Source organism: Felis catus, chromosome D4 (genome assembly GCF_018350175.1).
Source record: "Felis catus isolate Fca126 chromosome D4, F.catus_Fca126_mat1.0, whole genome shotgun sequence".
NCBI classification, from domain to species: Eukaryota; Metazoa; Chordata; class Mammalia; order Carnivora; family Felidae; genus Felis; species Felis catus.
The window spans coordinates 11,007,572-11,026,407 of record NC_058380.1 but is presented as its reverse complement, the minus strand read 5'-3'; the positions used below and the strand labels follow the sequence as shown (position 1 = coordinate 11,026,407).

Genomic DNA, 18,836 nt, shown 5'->3' with positions numbered 1-18,836 from the left:
ATTCAATTCTAACCCCGACGTGTACTGTCCCAAATACTGGGAAAAGTGGAAGAGGAATGAATCTACTAAATTGAGGGCGTATTTGAGGATCTGAAGAAGCAGGCACTCCTACCTCAGGCTCGCTTGGAAAGTTAAGTTGCCCAAAACTGTCTTCCCTTGTCCTATGAAATTCCAGTGTTTCAGATTTTTACTTAGGATTTCAGCATGGTCGGCTCTCATCCTAGAGCAGGCACCGCTGGGCAGTTAATTCTCCCACGTGGGAATCTGAAGGGTTCGGGTTAACCAGGATCACCCGTGTTAACACCTGCCAGCCTGCACCCTGAGTCCCGGGCCGTCCTGCTTCACCCCCACTCCCCCACCCCCCACCGTCCGTGCCTCAAGCCCTTGATATGGCAAAGCCTTTAACGCAGCCACATCCAAGAAAGTCCCTGGTACCCACAGGCAAGAAAAGCCATATGTGAACTCAGAAACAATGAGCCAAATTGTGTTTTTTGTCTAAAAAGGCTGTTAAGAGCTTCATTCAGATTATATCAGAGCCAATCCACGGAACCAACAGGAAGCGGATCCCAACAGAAATTACAAACGGAGGGAAAAAAGAAGTCAGGCCTTAGGGTGGAGAGCGCGGGTGATTGTCTCAATATGGCCTAAAATATTTGCTTCTGAGATAAATATTTGCCTGATAATTTGGGTATTGTTTGTACAACCAGGAAAAGCAGTCATCAGGAAAAAAAAAAAAAAAAAAATATATATATATATATATATATATATATATGTTGCTGTGTGAGTCTCAGCACTGAGTTATCTGTAATTGGGAGGAAAGGCAACATTTTCAGGCAGAGTGAAGGCCTTTGTCTTGGCTGCTTATTGTAAAACCAACAGCTTCCAAGTAAAAAGTGCTGAAGTCCACGGCTGAACCATCTTTCCCATGTAGGGTTTTGGCTGCACAAAGCCCACCATTAACAACCCTTTCTGCTAAAAGCCTGCCTCCCTGATGAAGAGTATCCAGAAACAAAAGGCACAGAACGAGGAGGCTTTTCCTACTAAAAAAAAAAAAAAAAAAAAAGAAAAAAAAGATGCCGCTTTAGTCTAACTTGAAAAAGCCCACAACCAGTTCCTAATGAAAACCATCTGAATTCCCAGGTTTTCCCACAAGCAAGACATCGCTTAAGCTCTGTGCTCGCTCCATTCTGTATGCAGCCCACAGCCTGGCTGCAAGAAACACAGCCTACCAGGAGAGCGACGTTCCAGCAGACCCCGATTTAGCAAGACGTTTCCATAGCATACCCCCAACCAGCTGGCAATCCTCCACTGCTCTTGTGCAAAGATCTCTAGCTCATCTCGCCGAATTTCCTGATTTAAAAGTCTAATTCATTTCACCGAGAGTGCGACAGAAGGAAACGGAGTAGCCAGGCGTCTCCTGCCAGATTGCCCCAGACCAAAGCTCTTGCAAAAAAAAAAAAAAAAAAAAAAAAAAATCCAGGTATGGATTTTATGATCCAGGTATGTTATGCAGGGGATGCTGGTCCACACTCGTCATCCATCCTGATACTCAGGCCACAGAACCTTGACTGATGGCTCTGGAGGAAAACAAGTTTATCCATTACGTCCACCACTGGGCTCACTCCTCCAGAGAAAAGAAACAATACTAACAAGTCCAATGTCTTGTTTTTATTTCATATTCTTGTGAAATAAGCACTATAGAATACAAAGTTTAAAATGTGACACACGTTCTCTAACAGCAAGCTACTTAGAGATCCAACGTTTACACAGCATAACCCTCCCGGACCAGGATCATGAACCTCAGCAGTCTGTCCTGCAGTCCCTCCCGGGAAGAGGGAGAAGGTAAATGGGACTGCCAGCGGTCAGTAACTTAGCGAAGGAGCCCCTGAGAGAAAAGGAAGTAAATCTATTTGCTGATTATAAAAGTAATACGCACAGGGGGCGCCTGGGTGGCTCAGTTGGTTAAGCGTTCAGTTCTCGGTTTCAGCTCAGGTCATGATCTCACAGTTTGTGAGTCTGAGCCCTGAGTCAGGCTCTGCTCAGAGCCTGCTGGGGATTCTCTCACTTTTTTTCTCCCTCTCTCTCTGCTCCTCTCCTGCTCTTGAGCGCACTCACTCGCTCTCTCTCTCAAAATAAATAAATAAACTTTGGGGGGCCTGGGTGGCTCAGTCAGTTAAGCTTCGGCTCAGGTCATGATCTCACGGTTCGTGAGTTTGAGCCCCGCATCAGGCTCTGTGCTGACAGATCAGAGCTGGAAGCCTGGTTTGGATTCTGCAGCTCCCTCTCTCTGCCCCTCCTCCCACTTGCACACTCTCTCTCTCTCAAAAATAAATAATAAATATCTTAAAAAAATTTTTAAGTAAATAAACTTAAAAAAAGTAATACACACCTACATGCAGCTATGCTAAAATATGTACATACAGAGGCACCTGGGTGGCTCAGTCGGTGGAGCGTCCGACTTCAGCTCGGGTCATGATCTCACGGTCGGTGGGTTCGAGCCCCGCATCGGGCTCTGGGCTGTCAGTTCAGAGCTTGCAGCCTCCTTCGGATTCTGTGTCTCCCTCTCTCTCTGCCCCTCCCCCACTCATGCTCTGTCTCTATCAAAAAATGAATAAATGTAAAAAAAAAATTTAATAAAATATGTACATACATACAAAAATTTTCCTAAAGTATGGCTTTTACACAGCTAACCAGCCCATAATGATCTTTCCAGCTAATCATCAAGGCAAGTCTTCTTTTCTCCTTCTCTTGCACCTTTCTGGGCTCCCTCCCCCCCCCCTTGTTTTTCATTTTTAGTTGTTTTATATATAAATGATAATCGACTTTTTACAATTCCCCCATTTCTCCTATACTATTTACACGCTGGCTGCCACGGCTGCCGGGCAATCCTCAAGACCCTCAGCTCCCCTCTCGGGTTTAAACAGACAGGCATGTGCAGAAGGCATCACTATATACATCCTCTACACTGCCTTCACCTTTTATCACATCTATGAGAAAACCCAGGATTGCAAACTAGAAGGAGTCTGAGCTGCGTCCACGTAGTCTCAGGAGGAAGGGAGTATCATAGGAAATCAGTTGATTTGAGCAGTGAAAAGGAACAGTCCTCCGATACCAGATCAGCCTCGGAAGGTACCGACTGCAAGTGCACACGAGGAAAATGGTCCAACAGCACCACTCACAGTAAAGAGCTGTTAAGTGCAGCGGAATCCGTCCCTGTCAGCAAAGAAAAGCCAGCTGGGAACCTGGCTCATCCGGAAGACTGACCTCCCTGCCCCTCCCCCTCCCGGAGCCCCAGCCCCACCCACCACACCGTCTCTGCAGGAAGACCGTGCTGGTGACAGGAAGCCAGTGCAATTAGTCTGTCATCACTTGAAGGGAACGCACAGATGCCAGCAAATCCTGGGGAGGAAATGTTAATATCAAGTTTTGCGGAACAAGGAATGACTCCTAATTGAGACAACTGATTTTCATCAGGAGGCTCGTGGTGCCTGGAAAGACAGACCAGGGAACCCTGCATTCCATCGGGTGTATATAAATAAAGTGTTTCTTCCTTTCTAATCAAGGCTCTCCCCAACACTCAAAACAAATCCAGACCTTACGAACTGCCTCTTCCAACTTGTAACTGACTAGCGGGCAGGGTTTCCAGGTCAAAAAGAAATACACTTTCCCCTCAGGGATCATGCACACATTCACCCAGTCTGCTTCTTTTCCACGTGGAGGAACAAAGCCATCGGACTTCATCCTCCCTTTGGCTCCTTCTTGGTTAAAGGAAGATAAATCTTAGACCTCTGTCTCCAGATGGCGGGCTACAGGCGAGGGAGGCTTGGCGAGGGAGGTTAGCCTGGAAAAGTCCTCCCCATGCCTCTGTGTTACAGCAAAGCCAGAGAGGAGAAGTGTAAGCAAATATGGCTGCACTTCAATTCCCCAAACCCTACAATGTAAAAATGGAGAATTTGTCTTTGTCCATTCCTATACGTGCATTGGTGAAGGAAGTCACTCTTCGAATTAGCTACATTATTTAAATTCATCAGACACGGCCTCCACCTCCACTTTGCCTAGACAGACCCAATTCAGGGCACATTTTCAACGGCTTTAACACGCTCAAATTGAAGAGAAGAATCGGCATTATGAATAAGTTCAAATAAAGTCTTGTTTGGTCTCATTTCTTTTCATTAAAAGAATTTTTTAATGTTTATTTCTTTTTGAGAGAGAGAGAGAGAGACAGAGCGTGAGTGGGGAAGGGGCAGAAAGAGAGAGGGAGACACAGAATCTGAAACAGGCTCCAGGCTCTGAGCTGTCAGCACAGAGCCCGATATGGGGCTCGAACTCACAAACTGTGAGATCATGACCTGAGCCAAAGTCGGACGCTTAACCGACTGAGTCACCCAGGCGCCCCGATCTCATTTTTATTTTTAACACACCCATTCCACCAGGTGCTATAGTCAGGTAAGATCCTAAACCTTGCCCACATATATTATTACAAAATGCCATTCTTAGAATTCAGTGTCTAACAAGACTTTTAATAAGCTCTTCCCCCATGTGCCCTTCCTCCCACCCCCTATATTCTCCATCAGACAACCCCCCCTCAAATTTAATATCACAGATACTAAGATGTCCCATCTAAAGAGCATCTGGCGACTGCCCAGTCCTCTAATTTCCTGGGTGAGGACGTTGAAGCCCAGACGGAGTTAAGTCATTTGTTCCCAAAGTCTTAAATAAATAAAACAGGAAATGGCCACGTAATAATTCCCACCCATGTTCAGGGGCAGAGGCCGAGGGCCATAAGGTATGGTTGAATTACGGTTCATTCCTGCCTCTTCCTCTAGGAATCTTAGAAATTCTTGTTTTGAGTCAGAGTCAGAGCTTTTCTGTTTCAGGTTCATTGAGCATCTGTCCTCAGGGAGTGTCACAAAGCATCCTTATAACTTAACTACACAAAGACCATTTACTGAGTTCAAGAAATTGGCCCACGTATGGGAGCCTGGCTCCTCTCCCTATGTCTGGTAAACGTGGCCAATGCACTAGAAGCGGCCAGAATTGAGACTTTTGACTTTCCCTGATTCTGATTTGTGCACGAACGAAGTATTGTGTTGGGACAGCTCTCCTCGCTGTTAGTGAGCGAGACCTTTTTTTTCATATTTTATAATGAAATGTTAAATTCAAAAGTACACATTGGTTTATTTCATGACCTCTTATCCTCCTATAGTTTCCTTGTGGACCATGAATGATTAGTTTCTGTCTCTCTCCCCAGTGACCACAAGAGTATCCAATGCAGAGCAAACACTCAATAAATATTTTTTGAATACTGAGCCTATCACCCCCGAGTGCAACATGAGTGTTGCAGAATCCATACCCCATAAATGATCTAACACGTAATCTGATTTCACCCATCAATATCAAGGGCTCTCTCTCTCTCTCTCTTTTAGCCTTCTTTACTCTTTCTGTATCTGCTTTCTCAGCATTTTCCCAAACTTGAGTCATTCCGTACCTTCAGTAATTTTGCTGTCAATGACCCCTACTATTATCTACTTAAATGGTCTCAATTTCTAAGTGCAGAGACGTATCTTTTAAAAGGTAGCTTTATTGCTACTATACAACGAGGGCCAGGATCATTTGCTCCAGGTACTCATAATAACGAGTTAAAATGTTGAGGGTTTATCCACACTCTCTCTAAATGCATGGGGTACAGGCACTCACTTTGGGAAACAACTCTGCGTTACTCATTCAGTGTTCTCAACATCCCTCTGAGGTAGGTAAGAACCTACCCAGAGAACCAACATGGCAGTCCAAGCAAGATGGCGGCCAGATAAAGGCAAACCATGACTGGGAAGCCAGGTACAGGAGTGCTGACAATATCAACTCCATCTTTTTATTAAGTTTATTTATTTTCAGAGAGAGAGAGAGAGAAAGAGTGCAGACACTCATGAGCATGAGCGGAGGAGGTGCAGAGAAAGAGAGGGAGACAGGGAATCCCAATCAGGCTCCTAGCTGCCAGCGCAGAGCCTGATGTGAGACTCGATCCCACAAACTGTGAGATCACGACCTGAGCCGAAATCAAGAGTCAGACGCTTAACCGACTGAGCCACCCAGGCGCCCCATACTAACCCCATCTTTGGCCCTCCATCTTGGTCATGTCCTTTCTTGAGGCTATTTGTTCTGGGCCGCCTGGGGATTAAGGTACATACCTTAGAAATACCCACCAAGGCCAGGATGGGGGGAGTCTTCCTTTGGCCCTCCATAAATTTGTTAATAATAACACAGCCTTGCCTCTTCCTGACACAGGGATGGTGCCACAGATCACAATTAGGTGCACGTGAACCCTGTGCACCCACTACCCCTCCCTTCTGCAGGTCTCCTTGTCCTATAAAATCTGTGGACCAAGGTCCAGTCTTTGTGGAGAACAGTGGTATAGCTCTGGGTTGTCACCGGCCCCATCCTCCCTCTAAGTTATCCAAAACAAAACCCTGTGTGTGCCGTATGGAGTCGCCTGCTTTGTCCTCTGGTTTCAAAGTGCCATCTCAGTGGGAAGACTGTCCTCCCTCCTCCACCTTCAAACACCGGATCTACTAACTCTCAGTTAATGCCCTTTCCTCTGCTCCCTAGATCCTTGTTTCTCCAAGCGTGGGTGACAATCCAGAAGCATCCCGTATACCCTGGAAGCTTGTAAAAAAGGCACAAGCTTGGGCCCCACCCCAGGCCTACTCAATCAGAACTTGCATTTTATCACGATCTTAGCTGATCCAAGCGAGCTTTAAGGGTTGAGAAGCCCTGAGAGGTGTAGACCAATAGTTCTCTAATTCGGCAGCACACTCGAACCATCTGGGGAAACTTAAAAAATACTGATATCTGGACCCTACCTCCTAGAGATTCTGGGTAAGGAGTTTTTAAACTGGCCCAGGAGTTTTTAAAAACTCCTCAGCTTACAAGAAAGCTGGCGGGTTACAACGAGGAAAGCCTGTACGGCCAAGTTTATAAAACAGGGGTCTAGATCGGTGGTTCTAGAACTCTGACTGCCTCAGAACCAGTTGGACGGCTTGCTAAACCACAGATGGTCCGGGCCCTGCCCCAGAAGTTGTGGTTCAAGAGGTCCTTGTGGGGCCTGAGAATTTGCACTTCTAACAAGTTCCATATTGGTACTGCCGGTCCAAGGACCACATTTGGGGAATCCCTGGGAGCAAGAGGGTCCACAGGAGATCAAAGCTCAAACTCACTCGAAGAACTTTCCTGGGCCAATATACATGCTGTGGTTGAAGCCAGCATCTCAAGGATAGAAAAATAAAAAAAACAGAGTTCCAAAATATTTAGGGTGTTTCACCTGTGAAATATCTCCATGTAAAAAATGCCATGAGGTAGTTCCCACCTCGCTTGCTTTCATCCTCACAAAATAACTTTTCCACCAGAACGAGGTCTCAACAGAAGTGGTAAAAATCTCCCCAGCAGCCCCCGAAAAGGCAGGAGGCGGCCCAGGGTTCTCGCCCAGGCGGAGGAGGAAGCCAATCCTGCTTGTGTGACGAGCGCCCCCTGGAGTTCCGCTGCACGCGGTGCCCTGCTTCTGACGTTTGGCTGAAACCGAAGTTCCTTTGTTTCTCCTCTGGAAGCCGTTCCAAAGCGCTCTGAGGAATCCCTCGAACCCATTGCCACTAGGACAGCACGTCTGCTTGAAATTTCTTCGCCTTTGCATCAGACTGACTCTCCGGCCACAACGAGAAGACCACCGGCTACAAGAGTTGTCTTTTTTACAATCACCGTTTAAAAAAATAATAAAATAAAACCAGAGCGAATCCACAGCACGTTATCATTATCGGTCTGTGCAAAGCCCCTCTCTTGTTTTATTCTTTTATTTCTGATCCCCACACCCCTCCCCCCTTCCTCGTAGGCAACCTCTCTCACACATTACATAGATGTCCTTAAACGATGTGTCTCTGTAGAAATAGGTAGGGCGGGGCGCCTGGGTGGCTCAGTAGGTTAAGCGTCCGACTTTGGCTCAGGTCATGATCTCGCGGTGTGTGAGTTCGAGCCCCGCGTTGGGCTCTGTGCTGACAGCTCAGAGCCTGGAGCCTGCTTCAGTTTCTGTGCCTCCCTCTCTCTCTGCCCCTCCCCTGCTTGTGCTCTGTCTCTGTCTCAAAAATAAATAAACATTAAAAGAAATTTTTTAAATCCCTTTTCTTAAAAAAAAAATAGGTAGGGCTATCGCACGTGCATGTGTGGCTTTAAATTACATAACAGCACCCTATCATAAGTCTTTTTTTTTTTCTTATCCTTGCACTCCCCATCGTGTTTTTAAGCCCTATCGATGTTGCTTTATGTTCACCTAAGATGCACGACCACACTTTGCTTATGGAGACGTCGTCTTCACGCATCTGTTTCTCGCGCTGAAATCAGCATGCTTTTGAGTCAGAGCATTTGGGACGAAGCAAGACTGTTTGTTGGGAGTTAATCTGACACCAGATGCATTTATCCCTCTTTTAGGACTGTAACTAATTCCTTTCCGCCCCATGTGGCCGAGCTCACTAGCTGGCATCACAGGTGTCTTCCTTAAAAAGAAAAAGTTTGTCCTTTGGTTTCCTGACCATACCTCACTCCTACCCCCTTTTTTCAGCCCTTTTACATGGAGTTTGCACCAAAAAGCACAGAGAAGGACGACTCCAATAGAAACATCTGTCATCTCTGATTTATCCTTGCTTGAACAAGATCATTCCAGCCTATGGACAAGTATATATATTTTTTTAATAAATAACAAAAGTTACCCTAATCTTGGATTACAGATTACAGATCAAAACAAAAAAAAAACAGAAACAAAAACAAATTGCTTATCAGAGAATGTCCTGTCCCAGCTCCTCTCAACTCCTTTTGCAGATGTGAGTACTAAGTCCAAAACCAAATTTTCTCTCCCAAGAGGGAAACTCCCACCAACACCGATGAGGAGGGAATTTGGCTCATACAATAGCACTTAATTACTAAAGTGTATAATTTCCACATGTACAGGAGCAATAAAAAGGATGCTTCTTGGGGCCTCTTTCCAGCCCAATCTTTCAAAACATGTGAAATCCTATTTATTTATCAACCGTACCCCCGTAAAGTGATAAACGTAAGATACCAGGATTTAAAAGGTAAGCAGTGTTTTTCTCAAGATTCTGGAGTGAGCCCTTCATGAATGTGCAGCAATAAAATATTAAAAATGACTACCCTGTGTTAACTAACGTGTTTCTAATGTTTCAGGCACCGTACTCAGCATTACCCAGTGCATTTTCCCATTAATCCTCATAAACCTACGACAAATTCTTTCTGATCCCTGTTTCAAAGATAAAAGACAGGAAGAATCAGGGATGAAGGCAAAAGAAAACTTTAAGCCCATTATGCAAGATGAGCTCATTCCCCAAACCGAACAAGACTCACTTCTCCCTCCTGAAGACACAGTCCTGGACTTGCCTCTCCCTCCAGGGGCTCCCTCTCCTCTCGGACTCCCGCCAACACCCAGAGATCTCTGTCTGCGCCCCCCCCCCACCCTGTGTGGTCTCCTCCCTCCTCCCCTCAACCCCTGGCAGTCAGGTGTTCTGTAGCAATGAGAGTCACCAGCTCAAACGCTGAAATTTCTCGAGCCTTCCTTTAAATCTTGGCTTCTCTGGGGCCACATGCTCTCAGTTTCTTCCATCTCTTGTCTCATCTTCCCCGGCTGCGCCGCCAGGGCCTCCGCCTTCGCTGTCCTCATACAACCAGGTACGACACAGCTCCTGCCTCAGTTTCTTTCCTTAGTTCCAAATGGTGTCCCATGAGCCTCCTGGCCCCAGTCTGGATCCCCCATGGGTCCCCAGTTCCTGCCCCCTAGTGGTCATCACAGGGGCCCGCCTGGTCCTCAAACTCTGTCCTGTACACGGATTCGCAACGGTGGCCATTTGTCACCCGTGTGACCCTGGGCCTCGGTTTCCCCCTGTATGAAAGCAGAAGCATGAACCAGGTTTGTCCCTCGTGCCCCTTCCGGGTGTGCCATTCTTGCTTTATTCCTCCTGACAGGCAGAACAAACTAAAACTCTTTAACCTGGCATTCAGTGACAGTCCCCTACCCCCTACTCCTACCCCAGCCCACAGGCTTCTCTCTGCCTCCTCACCCCCTGTAACACTCTCCAGGCCTCTCAGCCCTTCCCTGGCCCAGACCCGGAGGCGCTAGTCTGCCCAGAATGCCCTTCCTTTACCTGCCAGCATCTGCCTGCTGGAGCTCCGGGTCGGCTCCAAAAATCTTCAGTCCCGATTAGAAAGCTTTCCCCTCGTTCCGCAACTGAGCGCCCCATCGAGGCGCTTGTGACGGTCTATAGGGCGGCAGGCCCCCGCCCCGTGAGCGTGTGCGCACCCAGGCCACCCTCCTGGGACGCACCGAAGGCAGATTAGTCTCCAGACCTGCAGCCAGACAACTGAGGTCTGTATCGTGTGCACCTTCTGCTTCCCGAATATTCTGATGTTTTGACCTCATCAAAAGCCATGCTAACTAAGGAGAGCGCCTGGGCCTGTCCTAGGTCCTATCAATTCTTAGTGATAGCAAAGGGCCCAACCTTTGGACTGCAAACTAACCAGCCCAGAGCCGTCCTTCCTTGAAGTAGCTCTTACACCCCAGGAAACAATATTCCTCTGCCTTAATCGTCCCAGGGCCAGGTACCAGACACCTGAGGACCAGTCTAGAGCCCAACACCCCCCCCCCAAATTATTCAAATTAGCCAGGCCCAAACTGCTTACTGTGCCCTGCCTTGCCCGTCCACCAGAAATCCCAGTAAAGGCTGGGCCCTGGTGGCACCTGGGTGGCTCAGTCGGTTAAGCATCTGACTCTTGATTTCGGCTCAGGTCATGATCATGGTTTATGGGTTCGAGCCCCATGTGAGGCTCTGCACTTGACAATACGCTGCCTGGTTGGGATTCTCTCTCTCTCTCTCTCTCTCTCTCTCTCTCTGTCTCTCTCTCTCTCTCCTTTGCACAAATAAACAAACATTAAAAACAAAAAAGATATGCCCTACATTCTGCCCTTGCTCCTGTCTTCTGCCCCCAGATGACCCTGCTGGTTGTCCCATGATTCTGTGCGGCATGCAGTGACCCCGCCCCTCTCTAAGACCTGTTAAGTATAAGCTTCTTCCTGTCAATTCTCCTCATTTCTCCTGTGGCCACACTGACTTCACCATACCGTCCCCAACGTGCACATTCTCAGAACAGGGCTCCACTTTGAACCCCATTGCTTACAAACTACGCAACCTTTGGCTACTTAATGGGCCCGAGGCTCAGTAGATTAGAGTTAACAATAGTCCTGGCCCCAAAGGGTTATCGTAAAGATTGAATGAAATGATATATGCAAGTATATACATTATATATCTTAGTGAAAGTTATGTTTGAATTATATTTAAAGGTTTAGATAGTAGCTGATACATGATAAATAAGTGTGAGTTATTAAGAGTTTTAGGGGCGCCTGGGTGGCTCAGTCGGTTCAGCATCCGACTCTTGATTTCAGCTCAGGTCAGGATCTCGTGGTTCATGAGTTCAAGCCCCATGTCAGCACCGAGCCTGCTTAAGATCCTCTGTCTGCTCCTCCCCCACTCTCTCTCAAAAATAGATAAAAAACATTTTTTTAAAAAAGACTACTATTTCTATTACCAGATTTATTTTTCTATCCTTGGAGTGCAGCAACCTGGCTGAAAACAAGGCGTAATGTGACAGTTCTACAAAGGACTGGAAGCCGACCTGGTTCTTTTTTTGAATGAATGCAAAGGTAGTTCCAGATTGTCTATCTGAAAATTAACTTCAGGGTCCCCAGTGTGGTGGGGGCAGGGCAGGTCGTGGAAACTGAATCTGCATGAGATTTAAAAACAAACTGACTGGGGCGCCTGGGTGGCGCAGTCGGTTAAGCGTCCGACTTCAGCCAGGTCACGATCTCGCGCTCCGTGAGTTCAAGCCCCGCGTCAGGCTCTGGGCTGATGGCTCGGAGCCTGGAGCCTGTTTCCGATTCTGTGTCTCCCCCTCTCTCTGCCCCTCCCCTGTTCATGCTCTGTCTCTCTCTGTCCCAAAAATAAATAAACGTTAAAAAAAAAAATTAAAAAAAAAAAACTGACACTCAGTAACAGGAAATGCCACAGGTGGAACCCAGGGGAGATGGTGGGGGAGGGGGCTCAGGAAGATCAGAGGAAGTTGAATCCCTGTACCATTGTTGGCAAACAAGGGCAAAGCTCAATAAACAGTAAGAGTCGCATGGCCTTGAACTTCACAGATGGTCCAACCGATTATACACCAGTTGTCCCAAAGAACTGCCCTCTTGTCCCTCAGGCCCGCCTCCGCCCTTTCCCCGTGCCAGGGAGTAAAACCTGGGCACTTCCTGCCACTCTGCATCATAAGGTCAGGAGGGTCATTTGTTGGAACCTAACCCCCAACGAAATGGCATGAGGAAGCGGGGCTTTGGGGAGCTCATGAGGGCCGAGCCGTCATGCACGGGATTAGTGTTCTTATAGGAGACCCCCGAGAGCTCCCTCCGCCCTATGAAGCGGCGAGAAGAGGATGGTCTATGAACCAGCAAGAGAACACTCACCAGACATTGAATCCACCTTGATCTTGGAATTCCCAGCCACCAGAACTGTGAGAAATACACGTCTGATAAGCTACACCACCTACTGTGTTTCAGCGGCTCAAACCGACTAAGGCAGGAGGCAAGCACAAACCCCAGCGAGCAGGTGATTTTGTGTTGAGAGTTCACCAGCTGAGAGCAGGGTCATGGGCGGGGAGGTGGAGACCTAACAGGAAATAGGTCCCTCAGATGAAAGCTATGGTATTTTACATTGCTATGGATCCTTTTTCTAGCTCTGCCTATTTGTTCACTTCTCCTACCAACTTTGCTGGGACACCTGCATCCTGCCACGTCTATGACAGTCTGATCTTTTTTCCCCACACCCTCAGCGTAACTTCCTTCCATTCCTGGCAAAGCCATGTTTCTTGCATCTAATTCGCCAGTAATTAGACCATGGTTCTTTTCTCATCTAGGCGAGACTCAAGGGTCTTACCCCACCCCGTGCTCTCAGCAGCCCTACCAACTGTCAGAGACGACCTTCACAATGAATCCAGTTTGCCAGCCCTCAACTAGAAGATTTTTTTAGATTTCTTTCAGCTTTAACATCCTTTGATTCAAACCTAAGCAAGGCCCTTTGGCCACATGGAGATACACGTCACTGCAAATCAACCAGTCGGATGCCCCAGAAAATCATACCGCTGGGAGTCAAGGAGACCAGCTCGCTCCCTAGCACAGGGCTTCTGGGGCAGAGGCAGCCAACTAGCCAACCTGCTTTAATTCTACCAAACAGTTTTCACCAAAAACGAATCCACTGAGAGCTTTTTCAGAGTCCTCCAAAGGCTGCTAGAGTTGATCCTTGGAGTAAGCTGGGTGTGGTGATTCCCCTCAAACCCCATCTCCCTGAAGCTTGGACTCCACTCACATACACACCAGCCTCAAGACTTAAAACTAGCATGGCCTGGCTTTGAGCCCTGAACTCACTCCATACCTGCTGGCCACACACAGGAGTCGCTGAGGTGCTCGAAGTGATTATGGTATCTGGATCCTGAACTCTGTGGCCTCACTCTCCTCAGGCATCTGTCCTTGATCTGTCCCTGACCTCAATCTCTGTGTCCTGTTCAAGCCCCATTGACTCTACGTGATGTGGACACTCCCCTTTCCTAACAAGGTGCACTCACCTTTCAGAACATGTCATGTTTTGGCCACTCCAGCCCAGTCCAAACATTCCTGAAGTCAGCAACACAATCCCATGAAGGCCTGTGACTGGCATTTCTGCTGAGAGAGAGAGAGAGAGAGAGAGAGAAATACACAAATATCCACATACAGACCAGGACCGAGAGACTCCTAAGTCCTATGAAGAAATGTGGGAGATCGAACACAACTCTTTGTGTCTATTTGGTTCCAAAACTGTGAGGGGGTTTTTAATGACATAAGCCCATAAGGAAAGAGAAAATCGGAGAAGAATTGTCACCAGAAGAGAGACCCCAACAAATTTCAAAGAGACTCCGGTGACCTGTTCCCAGTCACCCCAAATAAATACACGATGGGAGTGGAAACGGTGGGGTTGCTATGCGAACACAGCTCCAAGACCACTCCCCAACCCCCAACCCCCTCCACTCTGACCCTCTACCCTCCAACCCCCTACCCTCCAAACCTCCACCCTCCAACCACCTACCCTCCAAAACCATCCCCCAACCCCCCAACTCTACAACCCCCCAAACCCCCAACCTTCCAAACCCCTACCCTCCAACCCCCTCCTCTCCAACCCTCTAACCCTCCAATCCCCTACCCTCCAACCCTCCACCCTCCAACCCCCTACCCTCCAACACCCTCCCCCCAAGCCCCCAACTCTCCAACCCCCTCCCCTCCAACCCAACCCTCCAACCCCCCCAACCCTCCAACCCCCTCCCCTCCAACCCTCTACCCTCCAACCCCCCAACCCTCCAACCCTCTACCCTCCAACCCTCCAACCTTTATACCAAATCACCACCCACAGCCCCCGTCCTTTCTGTCCAAAGTCTGAAGTCACCACTGGGGTCTCCACTACTGAGTCCTGCTCCTTATTATTCTGCCCCAAGTTGGCACGTGAGCCTCCTCCTTCCCTCCTCTGAAAATCACTCTCACGCCCACTCTGAAGAACACCCATTCTTTCATTCATATATTTTTTTGCCCCTGGACCTTGTTAGAGGCTATCCCTCAATACAAGTGCAGGGCATAATAGTTAACACTTTTTCCTGTGAAGGGTTTTCTAGAGTTGTATCTGAAATAACCTCATCAGGGATATGCCTTCTGAGGCTAAAACAGCATAGACTAGGGTTGGGGAAGCTGGAAGCCTGGAAAAACTATCACCCAGTGAACATCATGGCTCAGTACGTGGCTGCTGTCAGAGGGCCCAAAATGCTCCTGGAGGTGATGAGTAAACAGGAAGCCATAAACATTCTGCTCAGAAATGCAAACATGAGTACTTCTATTTTGGCGGGAAAATCTTGACTCCAAATTGTGCTGAACTGCCTCAAGTTTATGCTGCGGGACGTAATAAAAAGAGTTTTTAATTTTTGGATGGGGCTTTGAAGCCCAAGTCTGCAAATTACAACCTGTGTGATCTTGCTCAGCCTTCCTAGACTACCATTTCCTGGGCTGCAAAACATAGAGGCTAATATCAGTCTCATGCGGTGATGTCAAGAATCAAAAGATACCATCACAAGAAAAAAAAAAGACGTGCCTACGCATGGTGGTGGATATCAATGGGACAATTGCGGGGATCGTTTCACAACATATACAAATATCGAATCATTACACTGTGCCCCTGAAACGAACACGATGTTATGTCAATTACACCTGCATTTAAGAATCTTTTAATAAGTTAACAATAGGAAATACATATTGGTTTTAGAAAAACAAATTTCCACATTTAATAGCAAGGTAAAAAAAAAACCACTTTCTCTTACTTTATGTAAGCTTCCACATGGGTTGTCACACTGATAATGGATGAAAACTGGAGTTTAAAAAGAATTTTGAATATTATACATAAAGTGCTCAGTTCCATGCACGGTACACAGTAGCCCCTAAGTGATGACAGCCATTGTTTTCACTCTCTTGTAAGAAGTCAGTTTCGAGAGCACCTCCAGCAAGGTCAAGATTTTTAAAAAATGGCTTAAAATCTTCTCATACACTTGAATACATTTTTGATTCAATTGAGGTCCCTACGGTTCCAGGTGGCATCATGGAGAAAAGGCAAAAAGTTGTAAGACCAGGAGTTACTCATCACCTGCCCTATCAAAACAGAGAGTCTCTGATTTCTAAAGAGATTGATACCACCCAGGATGAGTTCTGTGCAAAATTATTTCCAATCCTGGTGGCACATAAAAAATCCAAACAATCAATTTAGAATTGCCTGAAATGGAACTGGGCATCAGAGTATTTACTTTGAGACAGAGAAAGATAAAGAGTGCATGTGCATGGGGGAGGGGCAGAGAGACAGGGAGAGAGACGATCCCAAGCAGGTTCCACGCTATCAGCGTAGAGCCCGACACAGGGCTCCAACCCATGAACTGTGGGATCATGACCTGAGCCGAAACCAGGAGTCGGATGCTTACCCGACTGGGTCACCCAGGAGCCCCAGCACTAGAGGATTTTGAAGTGCTCTCCAGTGAGTCTAGTGTGCAGCCAGAATGAAAAACCATCAAGCTTTAAAAAAACCAACCAGGGGCACCTGGGTGGCTCAGCCGGTTAAGTGGCCGACTTCGGCTCAGGTCATGATCTCACGGTCCGTGAGTTCGAGCCCCGTGTCGGGCTCTGTGCTGACGGCTCAGAGCCTGGAAGCCTGTTTCAGATTCTGTGTCTCCCTCTCTCTGACCCTCCCCCGTTCATGCTCTGTCTCTCTGTCTCAAAAATAAATAAACATTAAACAAAAATTTTTTTAAAAACCAACCAACCAAACCAACAATGACCTATTGGATGGAGGATAAGAACCTACTCCTTTAAATATTTGAAATTTCCTCCAAATCGCCTGAGCCTCAGGGTTGTTGCTACTAAATCACTTTCTGAAAAGTGGCCACAACCTGGAAGCAACAAAGTCATCCTTCAGCAGGTGAGTGGAAAACTTCAGTACCTCCAGGTGATGGAATAGGATTCAACAGTACAGAGAAAGGAGCTGTCAAGCCAGGAAAAGACAAGGTAGCACTTTCAATGCATATGACTAAGAGAAAGACGCCCGTCCCATCTGAAAAGACTACGCACCGCACAGTATGCTGGAAAAGGCAAAACTGTGGAAACAATGAAAAGATCAGGGGTCCTCAGGGCTTGGGGGAGGGAGGGATGAGTAGGGCAGAGCACAGAGGACTGTCAGGGCAGTGAAACTGTTCTCTATGATACTATAAAGTGGATACGTATCATCACACATTTGCCGAAACCCAAAGAATATATAACACCGAGAGCGGACCCCGCTATAAACTAGGGACTTTGGGTGATAACGATAACAATAACGATAACTGGTGGAGGTTCACCAGTGTAACAGATGTCCCATGCTAGTGGGGGTGTTGATAGTGGAGAAGGCTATGCATGTGCGGGGGGTGGGGGGCAGAGGGTATATGAGAAATAGCTGTACTTTCCACTTAAGTTTGCTGTGACCCTAAAACAGCTTGAAAAAAATAAAGTCTATTTAAAAAAAAGAAAGAGGGGCGCCTGGGTGGCGCAGTCGGTTAAGCGTCTGACTTCAGCCAGGTCACGATCTCGCGGTCCGTGAGTTCGAGCCCCGCATCAGGCTCTGGGCTGATGGCTCAGAGCCTGGAGCCTGCTTCCAATTCTCTGTCTCCCTCTCTCTCTGCCCCTCACCCGTTCATGCTCTGTCTCTCTCTGTCCCAAAAATAAAAAAAATTAAAAAATAAAAAAAAAATTAAAAAAAAAAAAGAAAAAAAAGAAAGAGAAAGAAAGAAAGAGAGAGAGAAAGAAAGAAAGAGAGAAAGAAAGAAAGGGAAAGAAAGAAAAAAGAAAGAAAAGGAGGAAAGAGGAAAGAAAAGGAGAAGGAAAAGGAAAGAAAAAAAGAAAGAAGGAAAGAAAAAGAAAGAAGGAGAAAGAAAAAGAAGGGAAAAAGAAAGGGAGAAAGAAGGAAAGAAGAAAGAAAAAAGAAAGAAGGAAAAAAGAAAGGAAGTCAGTGTAATGTAAAAGCCTTTAGGCCAAAGTCGCAAAGACAGAGCTCCCGGGAAGCACCAGGATGTGCCAAACATAGTCCCCCCGGATGACCTGACCATGTGAGGCCAAAAAGGAGACAATCCCAAGCCTAAAAGAAGAGGTGGGTCTTCAGTTGAAGAAGGAGAGCAACTGAGGCTCCAAACGGGAGCTGGAACAGAAGCAAACAGAAAATCTGGAAGGAGAGCAGAGGCCAATCTGACAGCAGGACAGGAAGACATAAGATGTAGAGGAAGGGAGCCGCCCCCTTGGGCCCAGCGCCCTGGGCCCAGCGCCTGCAGCCACAGCTTCCGGTGACCCACAGCCCGGGCACTCCGTGGAGGGCTTGCTGCCCACCGGCACACCCAGCAGACGGCAACACCAGGCAGTTTCGTTTTAACTGCCAGGACTTCGTGGTGGTTGTCTTTCCAATGGGCCCAGAATAAAAATGCACTTCCTTACTTCCTCTGGAATGAGGCATGGGCGTGTGACTTGATGGGGCCCATAAAACGTGCATTAAAGTCACACACTTCTCTCCGCCTGGGTTGCTGACTCAGGATGCCTCGTGTGAGAGCAAAAATCAAACCCTTTTGGGTGAAACTCTGCGGCAAAACTGATGCCTGCTGACCGATATGCTACAGCTGTGAGCCTGTGCACAGAGAACTTGATCTCAGGGTTTCTCAACCACGGTACCAGTGACACTCAGGGTTGCATGATGCTGTGCGGTGAGGGCTGTCCCTTGCATCGCAGAGGGGCGTCCCTGGCCTCTACTCTCTGGGTGTTAACAGCACCCCTTCCCCGGTTGTGATCCGATGCATAGAGACAGAAAGCACAATGGTGGTTGCCAGGGGCTGGAGAGGAGGAAGGAATGTGGAGTCATTTTTGAAAAGGGACCAGATGAAAAGGTTCTGGAGATGGACGGTGGTGACGGCTGCGTAACAGGGTCCATGTGCCTAATGCCATGAACGATACACGGAAAAAGGGTCAACATGCTAAATTTTATGTGGATTTTGCCATGATTTTTAAAAACAGGAGGGAAAAACAATGTCCTTAGGCATTGCCAAATGTCCCCTGGGGGACGAAATTGCCCCCGATGGGGGACCATCATTCTCAGCGTAGAGAGCTCCTGGAAATCCGTGTG

General features: G+C 47.5%; 1 long non-coding RNA gene across 3 annotated transcripts in view; it reads right to left on the bottom strand.

Annotated features, from left to right (window-relative positions):
• Window positions 1–3,304: 3,304 nt before the first annotated feature.
• The window catches only part of LOC123381699, a 28,626-nt gene continuing 13,094 nt past the window's right edge, over window positions 3,305–18,836 (bottom strand). Inside the window, exons 3-4 of one of the 3 annotated variants that reach the window (XR_006589031.1) lie at window positions 13,708–13,801; window positions 3,305–3,399 (exon numbers count right to left, since the gene is read on the bottom strand). This is a non-coding gene — a long non-coding RNA (uncharacterized LOC123381699). Of the gene's footprint in view, window positions 3,400–9,520; window positions 9,929–12,085; window positions 12,599–13,707; window positions 13,802–18,836 lie in introns of those variants that run through there. The other 2 variants (XR_006589030.1, XR_006589032.1) reach the window with 2 other exon arrangements.